The following is a 24,384-nucleotide window of genomic DNA, read 5'->3' as shown; positions in this document are numbered from 1 at the left end:
TTGGTCACATCATTTTTTTTTTTTAATAATTTTTATTGTGCTTTAAGTGAAAGTTTACAAATCAAGTCAGTCTGTCACATATAAGCTTATATACACCTTACTCCATACTCCCACTTACTCTCCCCTTAATGAGTCAGCCCCCTCCCTCCTTCCAGTCTCTCCTTCCGTGACCATTTTGCCCGTTTCTAACCCTCTCTACCCTCCCATTCCCCCTCCAGACAGGAGATGCCAACACAGACTCAAGTGTCCACCTGAAACAAGTAGCTCACTCCTCATCAGCATCTCTCTCCCACCCGCTGACCAGTCCCTTCCATGTCTGATGATTTGTCTTCGGGAATGGTTCCTGTCCTGTGCCAACAGAAGGTCTGGGGACCATGACCGCCGGGATTCTTCTAGTCTCAGTCAGACCATTAAGTCTGGTCTTTTTATGAGAATTTGGGGTCTGCATCCCACTGTTCTCCTGCTCCCTCAGGGGTTCTCTGTTGTGCTCCCTGTCAGGGCAGTCAGCGGTTGTGGCCATGCACCATCTAGTTCTTCTGGTCTCAGGATGATGTAGGTCTCTGGTTCATGTGGCCCTTTCTGTCTCTTGGGCTCATAGTTATCGTGTGACCTTGGTGTTCTTCATTCTCCTTTGCTCCAGGTGGGTTGAGACCAGTTGATGCATCTTAGATGGCCGCTTGTTAGCATTTAAGACCCCAGAGTTGGTCACATCTTTAACCATTGCATCCCTGGTGACTCGACTTTTAATGAAGAGGCCAGCGAGCATCGGAGCACCTACTCCAAGAACTCCTTAGAAGCATTTATATATCAAAATACATCTTATTTTATTAACTCACTTTTCTTTCATGTCTCCTTTATGTAAAAATTTGGTCGCTTCGTGATGAAAATGGTTAGGTATGTGGCTACTAACCAAAAGGTTGGGGGTTCAAATCTACCCAGAGGTGCCTCAGAAGAAGGGCCCGGTGATCTACTTCAAAAAAACCAGTCATTGGAAATCCTACAGAGCACTTTCTGCTCGGACATTGGGGGGCGCCGTGAGCCGGACCGGGCTGACGGGGGGCGCCGTGAGTCGGGGCCGACGGGGGCGCCGTGAGTCAGGGCCGACAGGGGCGCGGTGAGTCGGAGCTGACAGCGTGGCAACTGGTTTTTCATATTAAAATTAAGAAAGTATATTGCTTTTGTAAGAGGTTATATTATCTACGAATCTCACTTGAAGATCATAAAGGAGTATTACAAAATCTTTGTTGTAACAGGGGTATCGGGTCTGATAAAAATCGAAGATGTTTTTCAAAAATGGCTCATGGTGTGACCCTTCTCGAGGTGATGGTGTGTTTTCCCCATTTTTCATTTAAGGCTTCTTAAAGACTTAAATGCGTAAAGAATCTCTGTCTCCTTGTGGGATTTCAGTAACCATGGCAGGGAAGGGTTCTGGAATCAGTGGAAACTGTCCCAGGTCCTCTGAAACTGTGCTGTGCAGGTGGCTACTGGATCTGCCTTTCCCACATAGGTGCTGTGCTTGACAGGCTGGTCCAGACTTCACGAGCCTGAAATGAGGATCACCTCGGAGCCAAGCGAGACATTAAGTCAGTGCTTATCAAGGCCGTAGAGGGAATTAAGCCAGTTTCAGGTCCTGAGAAGGGAGAGGGGAATTATGAATCCCTAACACGGGCCAAGGGAGCCCTGGTGGCGCGGTGCTCAAGAACTCGGCTGCTAACCAAAAGGTCGGCAGTTCAAATCCACCAGCTGCTCCTTGGAAACTCTATGGGGGAAGTTCTGCTCTGTCCGATAGGGTCGCTATGAATGGAAGCAGACTCTATGGCACCTAACAACAGCATGGGCCAAGGGAGCCCCTGGTGGGTGCAAATGGCTAAGCAGTTGGCCGCTTACAGAAAGGTTGAAGGTTTGAGTCCACGCAGAGGTGCCTTGGAAGAAAGTCCTGGCAATCTACTTTGGAAACATCAGCCACTGAAAACCCTGCAGAGGACTTAGAGTTCTGCTCTGACACACACGGGAGCGCCGTGAGTTAGAGCCGACCAGACGGCAACTGGGTTTTACCACGACCAAAGCACTGCCCGGCACCCTCCGCTGCTCCCTCGGATTGAGCTGGAACACGCTTGCCTTCAAAGTAGACCTTCGCTGAGTCGGTCCACAGTGTACCTTTCACGACCATGTGGCCTGCAGGGTTTTCACTTCCTTCCCACCACCGACAATCCCGATTCCGCCTCTAGAAATCTGCTGCAGCCGTACTCAGCCCCCCATGGTCAGCCCCCCATAGTCAGCCCCCATTCAGATCCTTGCTCTGGAATTCAGCTCCTCCCCAGACGTGGAAGGTTCCCAGCTGCTCACTGCTACCTCACAGCCTGCCCCCGTTTACTGGGAGCACAGGAAGAAGAGGGGTGAATTGTGGACCTCGTTCTCCACTGGCAGACGGTGGAAAGCAAAGACAGCTATTCCTGGACGCAGGCAAACCCTCTGTTTCCACCCGTGTTAGCCAGGACATCGCCTTAATGACTTACTCACGCATTTGCTTTCCTTCTTTCTCGTTCTTTTCTGGGTATATCATGGGAAGGGATACAAGCTGAAATGTCCAGATACACACTGGCTGCTTTTAAGCCTCACGCTGGAGAGCTAAGCGCTTATGAACAAGTCTGTATGGTGTACAGGCTAATCCTGGCCATTTCTGGAGAGCCGGGATGCTAAACATCTTGAAATGAAGGGGACGGTCAAGATATTTGAGATTCCAAGATCAAAGAAAGGCCTTCTGGCCACGACAGTGTCTTGTATTTGAAAGCTGCTTTGAAGACAGGTTACAGTTACTCATAATTGTTCATTCTAAGGCAAGCGATGTATGTTTTTGTCTGTTTCAGGTTTCTTTGTACGTTAGTAAAACTACAGTTTAAGTTACTCCCACCTCCTGTTCTACCCTGGGATTTTAAATTGTGCTTCACCCAATTGCTTTAGGTTCCTGTCGCACAGGACTGCAGGTTCCTGCATGTTCACTCCAAGGCGGAGGCGGGGGAAGAGACAGGACTTCAGAATCATTTTGCTGCTTGTCCCTGAAGGAGGAGGGAGCTGTCTTCCTCTGGTGGTGCTCCCAGTCCCCCGATAAGAACTAAGAAGGCACACAGGCCACTGCACCTTTTAATGTCCCTACATGGCATCAAGACATGTCCTGGTGGCCCTGGCTGCCTGCAGCTGGCCCTGCGGGCCGTGAAGCGTGACCGTGGAGAAGCAAGCATTGTCACCACGGCCCTCCCGATTGCACCGTCGGGCCACGCACAGCCCCTCCCTGGGACACTGCCCCCTCATGCTCACCACACCCGGTGAAGCAGGCTTCTCTCTGCTCTTTAGGGGAGGAGGCTGGGCTCAGAAAACTTAAGTCTGAGAGAAAGCGTGGCTTGGGCTCCGAGTGGCTGACCTGTGTTCGCATCTTAGCCTACCCTGGGAGCTGTGTGACTTTGGGTGTGGTGGCAGACAGCTCTGTGTCTATCAAAACCTGTCTCCTTCCATCCCAGCACAGAGCGGGACGCTTCCCCAGCTGCTGCCTGGCAGGGCCTCACTGCTGATTCAGGCCACGGAAGTCCACAGACGTTCAAGGGCGAGCCTTTCTCCTTCTCGGTGTTACGGATGGAATCTTGTCCCTCTGAAATGTGTGTTGTAAATCCTACCCGTACACATGTGCATATAGTCCAACTTGGGAATAGGGGCTTTTTTGTTACGTTAACGAGGCCGTATCACTGCAGGCTGTCTTAAGCCGATCATTCCTGAGATACAAAAGAGCAGCTATGGAGGGAAGACACAGGCCACATGAAGATCGGCAAGGAACTGAGGAACAAAAGCTGAAAAGAGATAATGTCCTTTCTCCAGAGCCGACACCCTGAATTCAGACTGCTAGCCTCCTAAACTGTGAGAATATAGATTTCTGCTCATGAAAGTCACTCCCTTGTGGTATATCTATTACAGCAGCATGAAGGCACTAAGACACTCTGGGAGCGCTCCAGTCCCCAGAGGAGGATGGGAGGGTAGAGACACAGAGGGGCCTCTGACTGACCTCATAGAAGCCACCTGCCAACCAGGAACTCAGGCATCGATTTCTTTCTAATGTAACTTCTCTTGGATGAAGCCCCTGAGAATTGGGGCTCATTCGTTACAGCAGCTGGCATTACCACAACTCACAAGAGTCTGTACCCACCCTCTGGGATCCTTAGATTTCTCATCCATAGCATGGGGGAAAGGAGCCCTGGTGGCGCAGTGGTTAAGCGCTTCGCTGCTAACCCGAAGGTCGGCGGTTTGAACACACTGTCGTCTCCACAGGAAGAAGATGTCACAGTCTCTTCTGTAAAGATTTCCAGCCTTAGAAACCCTATGTGGCAGTTCTACCCTGTCCTGTAGGGTTGCTACGAGTCAGAATCGAGTCAACGGCAACAGCCTAGCACGGGGAATAACACCTGCCATGCCGAATTCAAGTAAAGATTGAAAGACACGAAGTATTTACGTGCTTCTTGAACAACGTCCAGCTGGAAGTGCTTGACGCATATTTGTTCCCTTGCTTTCAGTGCGGCCACTCCATCTCCTTAATCCTTTAGCTGCCCTTTTCTGAGCCTTCTCCCTCCTTTGTTCATCTGTGGGAGACGCACTCACCACAATTGCCCACCGTGTTCAGTGAGGGGAGTTCCAGGATTTAGTACTTCCTTACAGCCTGCTTCTCACCATTGCACTGCTTCAGTGTCAATATTCCCCCAATTCCACACGGGGTGTTAAGTGGTACAAGAGGCAGCACTCCAGGGCGAACAGACCTGTCTAAAAAAGCTGCTCCTAATAATAGCAGTGTGTGAGTCCTGTAATCATCAGCTGCTGAAGGCTCTCCCTGTTGGTTGGAAACTGGCTGAAATCACATGCTAATAGCTCGTAATTACATGTCTCTGCCAAGTGCTCTCTCAACAGAACAGCTCTGCATGGGCTCCTGGGGGATGTAGCACCTGCCGAGGGACTCTTAGGACCCCATGGGGCCGCAGCAAAGGCAGCACCTGAGCCCCAAGGTTGGTGTGCACACCTTTGTTTCCCAGGAGGTGAGACAGAGCACCTCCTTCAAGCCCAGCCCGTGGGCACCCTCCGTGCAGGGTCATTGTCAAAGACAGAGCTCAAGAAGGACGGAATTCAGGCAAAGCAAGCGCAAGCTGAGTGCTCCCTCTCAAAGGAAAGACTGAGGGGTTTGCATGGCAGCCTCAGGGCCCTGTAGGTGGATGTCAGTCTCATGACAAACTTCTCAGATGAGGGCCACCAAGTCTAAATTTCAAGAATGACAACTAAAGGATTGCGTGTGTGTACACTTATGATTCACATATATAAATGTTTATACATCATATACAAAAACACTAGACTCATGGCAACCCCATGTGTGTCGGAGTAGAACTGTGCCCCATAGGGTGTTCACTGGCTGATTCTTCACAAGCAGATTGCCAGGCCTTTCTTTTAAGACATCGCAGGGTGGACTCAAATCGCCAACCTTTTAGTTAGCACCGAGCACATCGACCGTTAACTAGACAGCCATACGTCATTTTACACACACACACACACACACACACACACACATATCTATACTCATTGCCGTCGAGGTCATTCCACTCGTAGTGACCCTATAGGGCAGGGTAGTACTGCAAATCTTTAGAAAAGCAGACTGCCACATCCTTCTCCCACAGGGCAGCTTGTGGGTTCTAACCTCCAACCTCTCGGTCAGCAGCTGAACTCTTAACCACTGTGCCACCAGGGCTTCTATGCGTATATATAAACCGTTGCCATCCACTCAATTCCAACTTACAGTGTCCCTATAGGACACAGTAGAGCTGACCCATAGGGTTCCCAAGGAGCAGCTGGTAGATTCGAACTGCCAACCTTTTGGTTAGCAACATGGTTCTACCACTTTGCCACACACATACACATGCACACCCGCACACACGCGCACACACACACGCATTCATTTATCTTTTATTAATCACTCATGTACCAGCCACTCCCTACACACGTTACATCACTCATCTGCTGCTCGCACCATTAACCCGTTTACAGATGAAAACCCTGAGGAGACTCGGCATCTGGTACAAGGTCACCCACCTGGGAACCAGAAGGGCCACCATGTGAATCTGCACCTGACTTCAATTCCAGTGATTACCACCAGGATACACTGCTTCAAGAGTTTTATCTGGCTCTGGATAAAATCGTCTAGTTACTTCGTAATTACGGCAGAACACGGAGAACACAGACGACTCTGCAGCAGTCATTGCTCTCCCCAGCGTTACGGTGGCTCAAAAAGACCCAAGCTGATTCACCATGCGTTGCCATTTTGCACATGTCGTTCAGACGGTGGCTACTCACCCTCATGATCATAGTACAGGAAAAAATCCACTTCTCCCAAATCATTGCAGATTGCAAAACAACCAGGGACCGAGCAAAGGTACTTCAAGTGTGGACTTCAGCCCAGTGAATATTCGTAAAAGTGAAACTTTGACCTAGTGGCCCAGTTGGAGGCCATACAAGGCAGCCCTTGGGGATCCCAGCGGATGAGACGGGAGGAGAGGCACAGAAGAATATTAAGAAGCCGAGAGGTAAGCAAGTTTGAAAACGGGGTGAGAAATGACAGTGGCAGGGAGTGGCCGTTAGGAGACGCTGCACACTGGAGGGGAGACAGATGGACTGTGCAGGGCGGTCTGTGTGGGTGTGGATGGGGGACTTGATCTGTTCAGTATGTCAGGGCATCCGCACAGAGTGAATCGGGCCTCAAAGACCCAGACTAGAAGGGCCTTGGCTTGTCCATGACCAGGAGAGAATGGTGGGGAGAAGGCAGGGGATAGACAGATGGAGAGTCCCTGGTTTACGTGGCTGGGTTGGAGGGGGGCAGAACAGAAAACAGGGCCAGCTACAGCGGCATGTGACCCGTAGAATCCTGTGCTCAGATGGCCCCTCAATTGGCCAAATGCTCTGCTGTTGCCATCTTGAAATTTGCAGTAATTTTGTCTTTGAACTTGTCTTCTATAAGTGAGGTGTCCCTGGGTGGTACAAACAGTTCACATGCTCTCTGCTAACCAAAAAGTTGGTGGTCCAAGTTCACCCAGTGGCACCTCTGAAGAAAGGCCTGGTGATCTCCTTCCAAAAAACCCAGCCACTGAAAACTGTATGGAGCACCGTCCTCCTGTGACAGAGATGGGGCAACACGAGTCAGGGCAGGCTCTGTGGCAACTGGTTGGCTCAGTAAGCGAAATCCAGTGGGGCCATGGCGTGTGTGTGAGCGCAGGACTGAGGTGCGGTGAGCATGGCCGTCACTCTGTGAGCCCCACTCTCCTGGGGCGTTTACAGTGCCCCGGGAGCCAGCTGTCCAGAGGACCCCAGTGTGTGGGGTTCAGGCTGGGCTTGTTCTTCGGTTCTTTCAGCCTGAGAAATGCGGAGCCCGTTCCTCCCTTTTGGCCTCCTATCTCCAGGTCTTTGCCCATGTCATCATAATATTTTACTTTGTCTTCTCGAGCCGCCCTTTGAAATCTTGTGTTCAACTCTTTTACTTCATCGTTTCTTCCTTTCTATTTATCTACTCAATGTTCAAAAGCAAGTTTCAGAGTCTCTTTTGACATCCATTTCATTTTTTCTTTCTTTCCTATCTTTTTAATGATCTCTTGCTTTCATCACATATGATGTCCTTGATGTCATTCCACCACTCATCTGGTCTTTCGTCATTAGTGTTGAACGCGTCAAATCTGTTCTGTGCTCATCTCTAAGTTCAGGTGGGATATACTTGAGGTCGTGCTTTGGCTCTCTGGACTTGTTCTAATTTTCTTCAGCTTCAACTTGAACTTGCATAGGAGCAATTGATGGTCTGTCCCACAGTCGGCCCCTGGCCTTCTTCTGACTGATGATTTTGAGCTTCTCCATCGTCTCTTTCCACAAATGTAGTCGGTTTGATTCCTGTGTGTTCCATCTGGTGAGGTCCATGTATACAGTCTTGTTTATGTTGTTGAAAAAAGTTTTTCCAATAAATAAGTCCTGGGTCTTACAAAATTCTATCACATGATCGCCAGTGTTGTTTCTATCACTAAGGCCATGTTTTCCAACTACTGATGTTTCTTCTTTGTTTTCAACTTTCTCATCCCAGTCACCAGTAATTATCAACGCATCTTGATTGCATGTTTAATCAATTTCAGACTGCAGAAACTGGTAAAAATCTTCAGTTTCTTCATATTTGGCTTTGGTAGTTGGTGCATAAATTTGAATAATAATCATATTAACTGGTGTTCTTTGTAGGCATGGCCCTGGTGGTGCAGTGGAATCCACCAGCTGCTCCTTGGAAACCCTGTGGGGCATTCTTCTCTGTCCTTTAGGGTCGCTAGGAGTCAGAATCGAATCGACAGCAACGGGTTTGTAGGCATATGGATATTATCGTGTCACTGATGGCATTGTACTTGATAGACAGATCTTGAAATGGTCTTTCTGACAATGAATGTGGCATCATACGTCTTCAATTTGTCATTCCCTCATCCCCACAGACCATATGCCTGTAGGATTCAGAATGCCCAGGATAGCTATCTTCAAGTGTTCCTTTTCATTTTTGGCAACTTCCAGTTTTCCTAGGTTCATACTTTGTACATTCCACATTCTAATTATAAATGCATGTTTGCAGCTGTTTCTTCTTATTTTGAGTTGAGCCATATCAGCAAATGAATGCCCCGAAAGTTTTACTCCATCCAGGTCATTAAGGTGCACTCTACTTTGAGGCGGCAGCTCTTCCCCAGTTGCATTTTGAGTATCTTCCAACCTGAGAGGCTCCATTTCCTGGCGCTTTATACCAGACAATGTTTCACTTCACTGGCCAGTTTTTTCAGAGGTAGACCACCAGGTCCTTCTTCCTGGTTTGTCTTAGTCTGGAAGTTCCACCAAAACCTGTCTACCATGGGTGGCCCTACCGGTATTAGAAATACCAGTAGCATACATTCCAGTATCACAGCAACACACAAGTCACCACAGTAGGACACACTGACAGACAAGTGGTGGATAAGAAATGTAGCTGCTGTTAAAAGTAAGTGTCTACTGTGTGTGATCTATGCCTCTTGACCTATATACAGGCAGTACATAGACCAAGAGGCAGTTGTTCAAGAAAACCAGGGGATACTGCATGGTTTAAGGTCAGGAAAGGTGTGTATAAGGGTTGTATCCTTTCACCGTACTTATTCATTCCGTATGCTGAGCAAATAATCCAAGAAGCTGGACTATATGAAGAAGAACGGGGCATCAGGATTGAAGGAAGACTCATTAACAACCTGTGTTTTGCAGATGACACAACCTCATTTGCTAAAAGTGAAGGGGACTTGAAGCGCTTACTGATGAATATCAAAGACCACAGTCTTCAGTATGGATTGCACCTCAACATAAAGAAAACAAAAATCCTCACAACTGGACCAATGAGCAACACCATGATAAACAGAGAAAAGACTGAAGTTGTCAAGGATTTCATTTTACTTGGATCCACAATCAACAGCCATGGAAGCAGCAGTCAAGAAATCAAATGACACATTGCATTGGCCAAACCTACCAAAGACATTTTTAAAGTGTTAAAAAGCAAAGATGTCACCTTGAAGATTAAGGTGCACCTGACCCACGCCATGATATTTTCAGTCACCTCCTATGCATGCAAAACCTGGACAATGAATAAGGAAAACCAAAGAAGAATTGATGTCTTTGAATTGTGGTGTCGGCAAAGAATATTGACTATACCATGGACTGCCAAAAGAATGAACAAATCTGTCTTGGAAGAAGTACAGCCAGAATGCTCCTTAGAGGCAAGGATGGCGAAACTATGTCTCACATACTTTGGACATGTTGTTAAGAAGGATCAGTCCCTAGAGAAAGACATCATGCTTGATAAAGTAGAGGGTCAGTGGAAAAGAGGAAGACCCTCAATGAGATGGACTGACACAGCGGCGGCAACAATGGTCTCAAACGTAACAGCGGTTGTGCAGATGGCACAGGACCATGCCGTGTTTCATTCTGTTGTACACAGGGTCGCTACGAGTGGGAATTGACCTGACAGCACCTAACAACAACTATGTGTGAGTCATTTTACTTCCTTTATCATTTCTACAGCAACCTTGCATAAATAGCATTATTTTTCTCATTTTACAGGCAAAAAAATTGAGGCTCAAAAAGTTTGCGTTGGTTACTAATGGACCCACAAGCTTGTAAAGTTTCTGAATCTGAATTTGCTATCTCATCCAAGAGATTTCAAAATCATCCTATTTGGTGATATCCCATGCTTATCCTCTCTGCTAGTCTGTTTTGAGGTCCTTCCTGTCCCCCTACGTACGTGGAAAAATTTCATAGGACACCATTGCTGGTTTATTTTTTTTTTTTCCCCTCGTCTTATTCTTAAGTTTAAGCAGAAAATTCCATGAAGACATTCTCTGGAATTTACACTTGTCAACTACCAGGAACAACTAGGACTTCGTCATTCTCAAAGAAGATTATAGAATCCACACAGTTTCCTGGGCCTATCTGATGGCCGAGAAACTAACGAATAAGAAGTTCGTCCGATGCTGCCCCTAAGATGCTGCCACCAAGAGTGGTCCCTTCAAAACCAAGGGCTTGAAGCCACTTTAGGCTGATTACCCCCGACAAAGACATCTGCCCGTGCGGTGACGTTCCGTTACTATTGTTAGTTGTCACCGAGTCGGCTCCCATTCGTGGCCACCTTATAAACAACAGAACGAGACGTGTCGTCACTACGCTGCCCTGTACGTCTGCATTGCAGCGGGACCTCGAGGAGACCTTGTTTTTCTCAGAGCGGACACTGTGTGTACTTACCCGGATCTGTACTCACGGGTGCTGACGCTGCTGACAACTTCCCTTTTTTTTTTTTTTTAACAGAGTTACAGAACCTACGACACTATTCTTAGCGTGAAAGTGGTACTTTCCCGGAAAAGCAGTCAACCAGGTTATTGGCAAAACTTGTTCGCTGTGTTTCATTTTTAAATTTTTAATCAATTTAATGAAAATCTCTTAAAGAAAATCTTGGCACTAAATTTTGAAAAAGTAGTCAACCCCCAGCGTTCCAGGAAGATCATCCCTGAATCAACAAAAGGAACTTAAAAACAATGCCCTTACCTGAGAGTTGTGTGAATTAGCTGATGCCTCAGTTTCCTAGTTGTGCTGGTGGCTTTAAAGAACTGAAATTTATTTTCTCACAGCTCTGGGGATAGAAGTCCAAATCAGTGCCTCAGCCGTGTTGATTCCTTCCTTGCAGGAGCCCTGGGTGTTCCTTGACTTCTTGGCGAACCTCACGTGGTACCTGTCTCATCTGCTCTTCTATAACTCAGGAGTGATTAGATGTAGGACCCAACCTACTCGGGCAAGATCTAAGGCACACAGCAAAGAAAACCTGTTCCCAGACAGGATCACATTCACAGGTATAGGGTTAGGATTTCAACACGTTTTAGGAGTGGACACAATTTAATCCGTAATAGCTGGTCAATAAATAATTACTAGACATGTAGAAACAGAGGAGCCCTGGTGGCACAGTGGTTAAGTGCTCGGCTGCTAACTGAAAGGTTGGTGGTTTGAACCCAAGAGTCGCTCCACTGGAGAAAGATGTGGTAGTCTGTTTCCGTAAAGATTTACAGCCTGGGAAACCCTATGGGGCAGTTCTCCTCTGTCCTACAGGGTCTATAGTAAGTGATGGATTTTGAGTTTTGGGTACGTAGAAAAAAAATTGTGTCTCAATGAAAAACTACAGCACACCCTTCTGAGTCAGCTGTCTGAGTCTGGCTGTGTTCATTGTTTCTGAGCTATTTTGCAACTCTTTGTAAATAGTAGGTAACTGATAGCTTTGTAAACTCTGTCCTGCCTAGTAGTGATTTTTACTGGCCTCCTCCTCCACTGTAGAAAAATGACCTTTGTCTCCACTTACAATTCGTTTCAGCAATCCTTTACTCCACATATCTGAGCCTGATGGCGCGAGCAGTTTGTGATCAGTTGCTAACCTAAAGATTAAAAAAAAAAAAAAAAACTAGTGCCATCGAGTCGTTTCCAACTCTTGGCGACCACAAAGATTGGCAGTTCAAAACCCATCCAGAGGCTCCACAGAAGAAAGGCCTGGTGATCTGCTTGCATAAAAATCACAGCCACAAAAATGCTCTGGGGCAGTTCTACCCTGTAACACGGGGCGTCTCCAGGAGTCGGGAGGGACGCAGTTCTACCCTGTAACACCGGGCGTCTCCGGGAGTCAGAACCAAGGCAGTTCTACCCTGTAACACGGGGCGTCTCCGGGAGTCAGAACCAAGGCAGTTCTACCCTGTAACACGGGGCGTCTCCAGGAGTCCAGACGGACGCAGTTCTACCCTGTAACACCGGGCGTCTCCAGGAGTCGGGACGGACGCAGTTCTACCCTGTAACACGGGGCGTCTCCAGGGGCAGTTCTACCCTGTAACACGGGGCGTCTCTAGGAGTCGGGACGGACACAGTTCTACCCTGTAACACGGGGCGTCTCCAGGGGCAGATCTACCCTGTAACACCGGGCGTCTCCGGGAGTCGGGACGGACGCAGTTCTACCCTGTAACACGGGGCGTCTCCAGGGGCAGTTCTACCCTGTAACACGGGGCGTCTCTAGGAGTCGGGACGGACACAGTTCTACCCTGTAACACGGGGCGTCTCCAGGGGCAGATCTACCCTGTAACACCGGGCGTCTCCGGGAGTCGGGACGGACGCAGTTCTACCCTGTAACACGGGGCGTCTCCAGGGGCAGTTCTACCCTGTAACACGGGGCGTCTCCGGGAGTTGGACGGACGCAGTTCTACCCTGTAACACGGGGCGTCTCCGGGAGTCGGACGGACGCAGTTCTACCCTGTAACACGGGGCGTCTCCGGGAGTCAGAACCGACGCAGTTCTACCCTGTAACACGGGGCGTCTCCGGGAGTCCGGACGGACGCAGTTCTACCCTGTAACACGGGGCGTCTCCAGGGGCAGTTCTACCCTGTAACACAGGGCGTCTCCGGGAGTCAGAACCGACGCAGTTCTACCCTGTAACACGGGGCGTCTCCGGGAGTCCGGACGGACGCAGTTCTACCCTGTAACACGGGGCGTCTCCAGGGGCAGTTCTACCCTGTAACACGGGGCGTCTCCGGGAGTCGGGACGGACGCAGTTCTACCCTGTAACACGGGGCGTCTCCAGGAGTCGAGACGGACGCAGTTCTACCCTGTAACACGGGGCGTCTCCGGGAGTCGGGACCGACACAGTTCTACCCTGTAACACGGGGCGTCTCCAGGGGCAGTTCTACCCTGTAACACGGGGCGTCTCCGGGAGTCGGGACGGACGCAGTTCTACCCTGTAACACGGGGCGTCTCCAGGAGTCGAGACGGACGCAGTTCTACCCTGTAACACGGGGCGTCTCCGGGAGTCGGGACGGACACAGTTCTACCCTGTAACACGGGGCGTCTCCAGGGGCAGATCTACCCTGTAACACGGGGCGTCTCCGGGAGTCGGGACGGACACAGTTCTACCCTGTAACACGGGGCGTCTCCAGGGGCAGTTCTACCCTGTAACACGGGGCGTCTCCGGGAGTCGGGACGGACGCAGTTCTACCCTGTAACACGGGGCGTCTCCAGGAGTCGAGACGGACGCAGTTCTACCCTGTAACACGGGGCGTCTCCGGGAGTCGGGACGGACACAGTTCTACCCTGTAACACGGGGCGTCTCCGGGAGTCGAGACGGACGCAGTTCTACCCTGTAACACGGGGCGTCTCCGGGAGTCGGGACGGACACAGTTCTACCCTGTAACACGGGGCGTCTCCGGGAGTCGGGACGGACACAGTTCTACCCTGTAACACGGGGCGTCTCCAGGGGCAGTTCTACCCTGTAACACGGGGCGTCTCCGGGAGTCAGAACCGACGCAGTTCTACCCTGTAACACCGGGCGTCTCCAGGAGTCGGGACAGACGCAGTTCTACCCTGTAACACAGGGCGTCTCCAGGGGCAGATCTACCCTGTAACACGGGGCGTCTCCGGGAGTCGGGACGGACGCAGTTCTACCCTGTAACACGGGGCGTCTCCGGGGGCAGTTCTACCCTGTAACACGGGGCGTCTCCAGGGGCAGTTCTACCCTGTAACACGGGGCGTCTCCGGGAGTCGGGACGGACGCAGTTCTACCCTGTAACACGGGGCGTCTCCAGGGGCAGATCTACCCTGTAACACGGGGCGTCTCCAGGAGTCGGGAGGGACGCAGTTCTACCCTGTAACACGGGGCGTCTCCAGGGGCAGTTCTACCCTGTATCACGGGGCGTCTCCAGGAGTCGGGACGGACGCAGTTCTACCCTGTAACACGGGGCGTCTCCAGGGGCAGTTCTACCCTGTAACACGGGGCGTCTCCGGGAGTCAGAACCGAGGCAGTTCTACCCTGTAACACCGGGCGTCTCCAGGAGTCGGGACGGACGCAGTTCTACCCTGTAACACGGGGCGTCTCCAGGGGCAGTTCTACCCTGTATCACGGGGCGTCTCCAGGAGTCGGGACGGACGCAGTTCTACCCTGTAACACGGGGCGTCTCCAGGGGCAGTTCTACCCTGTATCACGGGGCGTCTCCAGGAGTCGGGACGGACGCAGTTCTACCCTGTAACACGGGGCGTCTCCAGGGGCAGTTCTACCCTGTAACACGGGGCGTCTCCGGGAGTCAGAACCGACGCAGTTCTACCCTGTAACACCGGGCGTCTCCAGGAGTCGGGACGGACGCAGTTCTACCCTGTAACACGGGGCGTCTCCAGGGGCAGATCTACCCTGTAACACGGGGCGTCTCCAGGAGTCGGGACGGACGCAGTTCTACCCTGTAACACGGGGCGTCTCCAGGGGCAGATCTACCCTGTAACACGGGGCGTCTCCGGGAGTCGGGACGGACGCAGTTCTACCCTGTAACACGGGGCGTCTCCAGGAGTCGGGAGGGACTCCACAGCACCGATTTGGTTTGGTTTTGATTTTACTCCACATAAATTTGTGCTATTTTGGCTTTTCCTTTAATTTATAAACATTTGACTGGTTCTCGCGTATCATTGGAGTAAAATAAAATGCTTTACACCTGTTCGTTTTTATATCTGGATGAGAACCATGATTTTACTCATTTCTGAAAATTGTCTTTCAGATATAACATACACCTGTAAGGTGCAGAACACGCTAAAGTGTTTAAGGTTTTCAGTCCGTTGCTAACATTCTGTTACATGTGAATGATCATGTTAGACTCCCAGCTTCTAGGAATCAGAAACGGGTTTTCTTTTCTTGATTCAGTTCTGAACACAACCAGAATGCAGTGTCTAATACCTGGAATATTTTCGCAGAAAATATCTGTGTTTTGCCTGAGGTGTGGCAATTCAGCTGAAAAATCAGGTGCAAAGCATTTAGTTGGCACCGATTGTGTACCTGGCATCATGTCAGAGAGCAAAGAAGACAAAGCTCTATCCTTGGAGAGTAATAAGGTGAAGCGTCAGAAGAGCCTGGAACAGTGCCTGGCCTGTGACCAACCAGCTGGCATCCAGCCCAGCCCAGTTCATGGTGACCCTGTGTGTCAGAGTAGAGCTGTGCTCCAGATGATTTTCAATGGCTTAGTTTTTGGAACTAGGTTGCCAGGACTTTCTTTGAGGCACCTGTGGGTAGACTCGAACCTCTAACCTTTGGTTAGCAGCCAAACACATTAACTGATTGCACCCCCCAGGGACTTTTTTTTATGATTAAAAATCTGTTGCCATTGAGTTGATTCCAACTCATAGTGACCCCACTGGACAGAGTAGAACTGCCCCATAGGGTTTCCAAGGAGCAGCTGTTGGATTCGAACTGCCGACCTTTTGATTTGTAGCAGTAGCTCTTAACCACTGCTCCACCAGGGCTCCCCACCTTATGATTAGACACTCAAAATATGTTAGTCGAATTTGAATCTGAATTTCAGTGGGGTCCAGTTGGGAAAATAAGATGACATGAAACACTTAGAAAATAATACCAGGCAGCAGTCAATTTCATATGAGATGGTGTAATAAAAACCAGGTTCTCACAGAAACCCAAGGAAGGAAAGGTCACAGTGACCCCAGAAAGTGTTTGCCCTGGGTAAGTTACAGAGTCCTGGTCCCACCTTCAGTTCCTATCCATGACCTTGCATGTATCGGTCTAAGATCTCCAAGCCCAACCTCGTATTCCAAGCTACAGATTAAACTGTCTATTCAAAAGATATTCAAAAGCAGAGACCCAGGTTCTCACAATTAGCAGTCAGCCATCACTGCTTCAGGGAAAATGCTAAATTCATTACACCATCCTCCTACGCACTCTTTCAGGCAAGGAGTCGTACCTTACATTGAAATAACATGGCGTCCTTGACTGCTTTCTTTCACTGCCCTTGAGGTTGCTCTTCAAAGAGGGTTTTGTATTTAACCACCTTGTTGGGGAGTCTTTGCATACTGGTCCTGCTGTTTCAAATGACAATTTAAAAAGAATGATTGATATCCTAGTCTTTAGAAGATGCAAGTAGTTCACTTTGATGCAGGCTTCGTCTACGGAAGCCTTGAGACTCCCTTTTGGTGGTCTACAGCTGGGCTCCCTCCAAGCACCAGGGAGGGCAAGAACAGAGCCCAAGTCCAGTCTGGACTGGGCATGGGGGCGTCTCCCAGCAGAGCTGCATGGGCTCCACCAAGGCTCTGGCTCTAACAGACTTTTGGGGGCAGATGGTCGGAGAGGGGCCACATGGTTTTCCTGTGCCCAGGGTCAGCCTGACCCTAGCACAGAGGCTGGAGCTCTCGTGGGCATTTCTGGGAGCTTCCCCACCAAGTCCCATGGCCCCCGCCAGGTGTGACTCTCCATGAAGAAGATGGAAACCTAGGGCTTCCCTTCCTGCACTTTTGGGTGAGTGAGGAAACCATCGCAATTACAGGGAGTCTCCGGATTACAAGATTCCTAAATCTGTCTTTAAGTCAAATTTGTACATAAATTGGAACAGTTAGGTACAGTTTGTATTTAATGTCATTTAGTCAAATGCCTGTCTTAGTATATAGTATACAGTGTACGTTTTTTATGCATAAAACATTAACAACTCCAAATACATTAAAACATCTTTAACATAATCACAGTAATAATGGTGATGTTTTGATGTGTGTCACAAAGTAGTGCCCATTTGTTATTACGAACCACTGTATGTAACTTGAATTTTTAATATAATAGGTTTATGGGGGTTGGTTGATTACTACTGGTTCTTCCACAATTGTACATAAGTCTGACGTTCATAACTCAGGGACTGCCTGAAATGTAACAAGGTTTAACATCGTTTGCGTGAGGTAACTGGGAAAATATATCATACCAATTTTTCCCCTTCGCCACAATTTATAGGCCATCGGCTGTATGTGTAGTGCCTGCTGGATCAATCGAAGAGGTGTTATGGATTTAACTGTGCCCCCCCAACACCCCCCCCCGCCCAAAAATGTGCTAGATCCTAATGCCTATAGCTGTGGATGTAATACGGTGAAACCTGTGAGAGCTGGAACTCAACGGGGCTGCCTTGTTTTCCTGGGTCTCCCAGGGTTTCTGCTTTTGACAGGGTGCACTCTCCACTTTGATATCACTCTCTATTCAGTGGAAAATATTTAGAGTTTTCCTTCTCTGACAGGTTTGTGCCTTACACAGTTTCCACCTTGCCCATGTTTTACTGTATAATCTAATGTAATCACCTACCACGATGAAAAGTTGCCGGTCTTCCCATCTTCATGACCTTTGGTATGTTTGAGTCCATTGTGGTTATTGTGTCAGTCCATCTCACTGAGGGTTCCCCTCACTTTCACTGACCCTCCACTTCACCAAATCACCTTCTATCATGCAATGTAATGTAATCAATCAGTTGAGGTCACATCAGTGTAGGGTGGATCCTAAACCTAATCTCTTTTGAGTTATATAAACGTGCATACACTGGGAATACAGATGCCATGAGAGGGGTTACTAAGAACCAAGGAACACCTGGGGAAAATATTAAACGACGCAGGAAACATCAAAAGAAGATGGAAGGAATACACAGTGTCACTGTAACAAATAAAATTGGTCAATGTTCGACCATTTCAGGAAGTAACATATGACCAGCAACCCATGGTACTGAAGGAAGAAGCCCAAGTTACACTTGAAGGCATGGGTGAAAAACAAGGCTCCAGGGATTAACGGAATACCAACTGAGATGGTTCAACAAATGGATGCAGCACTGGAAGTGCTCACTCATCTATGCCAAGAAATTTGGAAGACAGCTACCTGGCCAACTGACTGGAAGAAAGGTGATCCAACTGAATGCAGAAACTATCAAACAATATCATCAATATCACATGCAAGCAAAACTTTGCTGAAGATCATTCAAAAACGGCTGCAGCAGTATATTGAAAGGGAGCTGCCAGAAATTCAAGCTGGATTTAGAAGAGGACGTGGCACCAGGGATATCACTGCTGATGTCAGATGGATCCTGGCTGAAAGCAGAGAATACCAGAAAGATGTTTACCCATGTTTTATTGACTATGCTAAGGCATTCGGCTGTGTAGATCTTAACAAATTATGGACAGCATTGCAAAGAATGGGAATTCTAGAACACTTAATTGTGCTCATGAGGAAATCTATATATAAATCAAGAGGAATCGTTCAAACAGAACAAGGGGATACTGTATGGTTTAAAGTTAGGAAAGATGTGTGTCATGGTTGTATCCTTTCACCATACCTATTCAATTTGTATGCTGACCAAATAATCCGAGAAGCTGAACTATATGAAGAAGAACAGGGCATCAGAATTGGAGGAAGACTCATTAATAACCTGTGTTATGCAGATGACACAACCTTGCTTCCTGAAAGTGAAGGGGGCTTGAAGCACTTACTGATGAAGATCAAAGACCACAGCCTTCAGTATGGATTGCACTTCAACATAAAGAAAACAAAAATCCTCACAACTGGACCAAAGAGCAACATCATGATAAATGGAGAAAAGATTGAAGTTGTCAAGGATTTCATTTTACTTGGATCCACAATCAACACCCATGGAAGCAGCAGTTAAGAGATCAAAAGACACAAGCATTGGACAAATAGGCTGCAAGAGATCTCTTTAAAGTGTTAAAAAGCAACGATGTCACTTTAAGGACTAAGGTGCACTATGGTGTCTTTAATCACCTCATGTGCATGTGAAAGCTGGGCAATGAATAAGGAAGGCCTAAGAAGAATTGACGCCTTTGAATTGTGGTGTTGGTGAGGAATATTGAAAACACCATGAACTGCCAAAAGAACGAACAAATCTGTCTTAGAAGTACAACCAAAATGCTCCTTAGAAGCAAGGATGGAGAGACTACATCTCACATACTTTGGACATGTTATCAGGAGGGATCAGTCCCTGGAAAAGGACATCAGGCTTGGAAAGTAGGGCGTCAGCGAAAAAGAGGAAGACCCTCAATGAGACTGATTGACAGACACAGTGGCTGCCGCAATGGGCTCAGGCATAACAACAGGAGGTGTTTCGTTCTGCAGTACACAGGGTCGCTGTGAATCTGGACCAACTCGACGGTACCTGACAACAACAAGGACCACCTGGGGTTACTGCCAAGGAAGGGACTGATACGGTTGAGATCCTATTTTGGGCTTTTAGCCTCCAAAACATTGAGAAAATTAATTTTTGTTCTTTCAAGTCACCTACTTGTGGAGTGTGTTACAGCAGCCAGAGCTAGTTAAGACAAGAGGACAATCCCAATTCTCAAGGCACCTACAGCTGACCATCCTCAACTTTACCTGAGCCCTGTGCTCCTGGAAAACAGTGACAGTTACAGAATTTCCCCAAACTTTCGGGTTCAGGGAAACGGCTCAGTGCAAAGAGCCACACTGGCCCATACGGCTCTGGTAAGATCCCTGTCTACTCTTCCTCATGATCCTCTAAGTGTCGCAGATGACCCTTCTTACCTGTGACAAGACCAAACACAGACCTTTCCCCTGTGGCCCAAACCTGCTGACGAGGCCAGACGCAGACTCCAGCTCCTTATTCTTTGTCTCACGAAGGCTTAGCTGAGGTTACAACTGTTTGTCCTCTTGAAGCTTAGCTAGCCCAGAGATGAGTGTTTCCTGTTCAGCCAGCTGACTGAGATTTCCCCTGGATGCAAACAACCCCGCTGTCAGTCACTCTACCTGTTACCTATCCACTCCTCCCTGTACACCTGTAAGGCAAACCCACCTGCCAAGGCACTGTGAAGTTCAGACCTGAGAGCCCTCCCTGTTGCAATGGTCTGAGCAAACTCAATCTCCTCGCCTGTCTGGTCTTTGTCTTCGACACCACCTGGTCAGTGAGCTAAGCTAAGAAAATGGGCACATGTGGGATATTAAATGACCTACTATATTTAACTGGGGTTTGGTCCTGGTGCCCCATGGATGGTCCCAGATGTTTCTGGGGATACATCACCATTTCTCTTTTCGTAAGCGTTAATCTCTCACATTCAAAACATCCTTCCATTCACTGCCTCTCAAAAGGTCCTCTCCACATAGGTATATGGGCTTATTCTCGACCAGATGGTTGGCACGAGTGCTGCCATGGGTGCTGAAATGACTGATTTTAAGCGCGACTTAAACAGGCTGGCATTTCCGTAAACTGGATTGTCAGCGCAATGGCAATTCAGGTACAGGTATATAACAGCATGTGGTAAGGCAATTCTACTCACTTACGGATGTTTTGTTGGGTGTGGACAAGAATCCGTGGAGAATGGGTGATAAAGATGAGATGGGAAATTGCTCAGTCTCTTTGAGAAAAGGTCACAGGCACGTGAATATCTAGAATGTCGTCTGCCACAGCTGGCCCTTCAGCCGTCCCTTGTAGTGCAAAACTGCATTCCTATATTTATCAAAAGCCATTCTGTGATTTGAAATGTTAGACTCTAAGGACCTCTAAAGGCCAATGAGAGAATCTTGGTAACTGCACAGACGATGTGGCGTGGCTTTGAGGTGAGGCCCAGTGTCTGCTCTTCCGACTGTGAAAGGGCAAAGTTGTAGCCACACCTGTGTCCTTCACGGTATCACTATGACTAAATGAATATGATGAAGTGTTTGGCAAAGTACCGGCACTATACTGATGACACCAAGGAGCAGAGGGGCAGATTTCATTCACAGAGCCAAGAGAACGGTCTACCAAGTCAGGCACGGGGGTTGGGCCCTGGTTCTAGCTGCAGGGTTGCTGGGCTCCAGGTTTCTCCTTTTATTAAATGGGGATTTTGTTTTTTAATTCTTATTGTTAGTCACTATTAGTCTGATACTGCAAAACCTCTCTTGAAACATGATGCAGTGTGTGGTTACTGTGAGTTCCCATTGAGTTGACTCTGACTCGTGGTGCCCTTTGTATAACAATGAAATGTTGCCGGGTCCTACGCCATCTTCACAATTGTTGGTGTGACTGAGTCCATTGTTTAGACCTCTGTGTCATTCCGTCCCACTGAGGAACTTCCTTGCCCTCCTTGGCCCTCTACGTCACCAAACATGGGGTCCTTTTCTAGCAGCTGGTCTTTACTGATGGTGTGTCCAAAGTAGCCAGCTGAAGTCTCGCCATCCTCGCTTCTAAGGAGGTTGACGCAATATGCGTATTTCGAAATATCCCTAAATGTGCGTCCCTTCAAGTTGTTAGTTGTTTGACCATGGGCACATCCTATAATATCTTTAAGCCTCATTTTCTTCATCTTTAAAATAGGAAAAATACTAGTACTTTATTGTCATATACTGTTGTAATTATAATACTTAATATTGTTATATATATAGCATTCCAAAAAAAAAAAAAACCATTTCCATCCAGTCAATTCCGAATCACAGCCACCCTATAGGACAGAGTAGAACTGCCCCATAGGGTTTTCAAGACTGTAAATCTTCATAGAAGCAGACGGCCACATCTTTCTCCTGCGGAGCAGCTGGTGGGTTCAAATTATTGACCTTTCCGATGTTGTTCATAATATATATTACCAGAAATTATACATAATATATATTTCACATATTAACCCAAACCAAAATCCATTGCCAGCGAGCTAATTCTGACTCATGGCGACCTATAGGATAGAGTAGAATTGCCCACAGGATTTCCAAGGAGTGGCTGGTGGATTCGAACTGCCAACCTATTGGTTAGCAGCCTAGCTCTTAACCACTACTCCACCAGGTTCCATTTTACATATTATATACATTATGTTATAATAAAATCTCCAAAGAATTGTGATAATTAATGAACTAATATACGTAGAGCTTTCATTACAGAGGCTGACCCTGGGCTAGTGCTCTGCATAATTACATGCAACCAGCAATGTAACAAACACACTGCCAACCCTACTGTGCCAGGAGCGCAGGACACATAACACCTACTCCAGCTGGAGGGATTAGAGAAGGCACGCAGGGGCGGTGACTTCTCTGCTAGGTCTCAAATTAAAAATAAGGGTTTGCCAGGCAGAGAAGAGATGGGATCAGGGCAAGTGTTCCAGGTGGGGAAAGGAATGCAGGCCACCTAACAGAGTAAGGAGAAAAACAGAGAAGTTGGCTTCATCACAGCATCCGGGGCATTACGAAGAGCAAGGTGAGGTGAAAGGAGTAGTGAAATGGTGGGAGATGAAGCTGAGAAAGTCAGATGATGAAGAACTTAATGCACTCTGCTAAGGAATGTGGACTTTATCCCATAGGCAACAGGGAGTCACTGGGAATTTCTAAACAATATTTGTCTTTTAGGAGAGATCACTGAAGTTAAGTCCTCTCTTGTATCTATTTGATTTGCCTGAATCATTTTCTCTTTGTTCATGAAAGCTCAACCTTTAGCTGCTTGCTCGACTTCCTTTATACTCTATTAGAGAATTACTCCAACCTGATGATTGAAACAATCCCATTCATGGGGACCATCCCAACTCCCTGTTTCAAACTGATTACCATTATAAGCAAGGGAAATTGTCAACAGCCAGAAAAAGTCCTCAGAAAACCATGAACATGAAATCAAAGGAGAGAGTGGTGAGGAGGAAGCTAAGGTGAAAAGAGAGTTGCTCTGTGTCTTTTTTTTTTTTAGTTACCTAGTGCTGCTAAAACAAAACACCTCAGGTGCATGGCTTTAACAAACAGAAATTTATTCTTTCACGGTCTGGGAGGCTAGAAGTCCAAATTCAGGGCACCAGCTCCAGGGCAAGGCTTTCTCTCTGTTGTCAGCTTTGGGGCAAGGTCCTTGTCATCAATCTTCCCCTGGTCTAGCAGCTTCTCAGTGCAGCGACCCTGGGTCCAAACGATGTCGTCTGCTCCCAGCTCTTCTTTCTTGGTGGTATGAGGTCCCTCTCCTCTCTGCTTGCTTTTTTCTTTTATATCTCAAAAGAGATTGACTCAAGATACAACATAAACCTGAAGGTTTAGTCCTGCCTTATTAACCTAACTGCCTCTAATCCCTCCTCATTAACATCATAGAGGTAGCATTTACAATACATAAGATAATCACATCAGATCACAAAATGGTGGACAACCGTACAATACTGGAAATCATGGCCTAGCCCAGTTGACACTCATTTTTGAGGGACACAATTCAATCCATAACATTCTGAGAACAGAGCATGACCAAACATACAAGACTAAGCCATAAGCCATTGCAAGGAGGTAGAAGTAAACTAGAGACTCTTTCATTAAGTCAGGATATCCAAGGAGATGAAAGAGGTCCTACGTAAGTAGCACCTTCTACTCACTGGTAGAAGGAAATACAAACCTTTCCGGAGGAAACATTTCCATTCTATAGAATTGATGTTTATCAAAGTGACTTATGAACCCACAATCAAAGGTCGCAAGGAAAAAAGTCACTATAAGTGAGAACTAACAAAAAACAAGAAGAAAGAGAACCAGTCCTGTAGTAGGGAAAAAGACCCCAGACTCAAATTTAATCAGAAGAGATTTTTATTAAGCCAAGACAAAGGCAATCATTGCAATGAGGGTCTGCTGGTGTGTACCAGGTACAAGAGACTAGCAGAGTCTACTGAATCACAATCAGGAAGTCTAATATACTGTTACAGAGGAAGCAAATTAAGAGAAATCACATCATTGTCAAAGGTGGGAAGCATAAAATATGAGAATACGTAATTGTTTTAAAGAATCTTTGTTGGCTAGCATCTTAGGCTGAGTTTTCTAGAGAAGCAAAACCAGTTAAGTGCGTATATATATATGTATGTGTATATATATAGGGAGAGAAAGAGATATTTACATCAAGGAAATGCCTCATGTGGTTGTGTTGTTGTTGTTAGGTGCCATTGAGTTGGTTCCATCTCGTAACAGCCCCATGTACAACAGAACAAAATACTGCCTAATCCTTCACCACCTTCATAATCATTGTTATGCACAAACCTATTGTTGGAGCCACT

General features: G+C 47.6%; 1 protein-coding gene across 1 annotated transcript in view; it reads left to right on the top strand.

The window, feature by feature from the left end:
- UNC93A (unc-93 homolog A) overlaps positions 1–24,384 on the top strand; it is a 145,514-nt gene that overhangs the window by 45,103 nt on the left and 76,027 nt on the right. The window lies entirely within an intron of this gene.

This window comes from Elephas maximus, chromosome 1 (genome assembly GCF_024166365.1).
Source record: "Elephas maximus indicus isolate mEleMax1 chromosome 1, mEleMax1 primary haplotype, whole genome shotgun sequence".
Lineage (NCBI taxonomy): Eukaryota > Metazoa > Chordata > Mammalia > Proboscidea > Elephantidae > Elephas > Elephas maximus.
Note: the sequence above shows the minus strand (reverse complement) of the source record. Positions and strands in the feature narration are given on the sequence as shown.